The sequence below is a fragment of the Limulus polyphemus genome, unplaced genomic scaffold (assembly GCF_000517525.1).
Source record: "Limulus polyphemus unplaced genomic scaffold, Limulus_polyphemus-2.1.2 Scaffold596, whole genome shotgun sequence".
Classification (NCBI taxonomy): domain Eukaryota; kingdom Metazoa; phylum Arthropoda; class Merostomata; order Xiphosura; family Limulidae; genus Limulus; species Limulus polyphemus.
Window position 1 is genome coordinate 438541 of NW_013666206.1, and position 921 is coordinate 439461.

Consider the following 921-nt stretch of genomic DNA (forward strand, 5'->3'; position numbering starts at 1 on the left):
CAACTCTTGGGTTACTCTTTTTACCAACGAATAGTGGGATTGACCGTAGCATTATAACGCCCCCACGACTGAAAGGACAAACATGTTTGGTGGGACGGGGATTCGAACCCGCGACCCGCAGATTGCGAGTCGAGCACCCTAACCACCTGGCCATGCTGGGCCGTACAAAATAAGTACATGCTGCTTATCGAAAACAAATTGTTGTACTACCCTAGTTTTCTTGTTTGTTTGGTTTTTGTTAAGCACAAACCTACTCAATGGGCTATCTGTGCTGTGCCCACCAAGGTTATCTAAACCCGGATGTTAGCGTTATAAGTTTTCAAACCTACCGCTGAGCGATTAGGATGCGTATTAAATTACAGAGAAGCTATTCAAAATATAATTGTAGCAGTTACAACAACGACGCATAACTTGTGCAGTTGTTACATAACAATCTTGTAAATGGTGTAGACGTAAAGTAGCAGATTTTAAAAAAATATAAACATTTCATAACTACATAATACATGTTTATCTAACCCAGGGATCACAATCTGTTTAACGGATCTTCAATAAAATTAAAAAATGTAAAATAAACTTTTGAATAATTTTTTCAATGGAACATTTATGGTACAAGACATTATTATATTTGGTCAAGTTTTAATAATAGCCAGGTACTGAATACTTAAAGTTAGTCTTTATTACATAACACTAGCCCTAAGGGCGGCTGTTTGTGCTAGTAATTACTAATCATAGTATTCATACTTCATTTTTTTTAAATGAGGAAAACTGAACATTTTCTAAAAAAAATGATTTTTTTTCTGTGAAGTACTGCACAGGAAAAAGGATTCGGATTGTGCTCCTTAGTCATAAGCAACTAATTGCATTAAAATGATTCAATATACAGAACTGAAACTTTTCATACGTTTTACTGATATAAACTGT

The 921-nt window shown here is 35.1% G+C and overlaps 1 protein-coding gene across 1 annotated transcript in view; it reads right to left on the reverse strand.

The window, feature by feature from the left end:
* LOC106459351 (calcium-activated chloride channel regulator 4-like) overlaps positions 1 to 921 on the reverse strand; it is a 38819-nt gene that overhangs the window by 5634 nt on the left and 32264 nt on the right. The gene's annotated exons all lie outside the window — the stretch shown is intronic.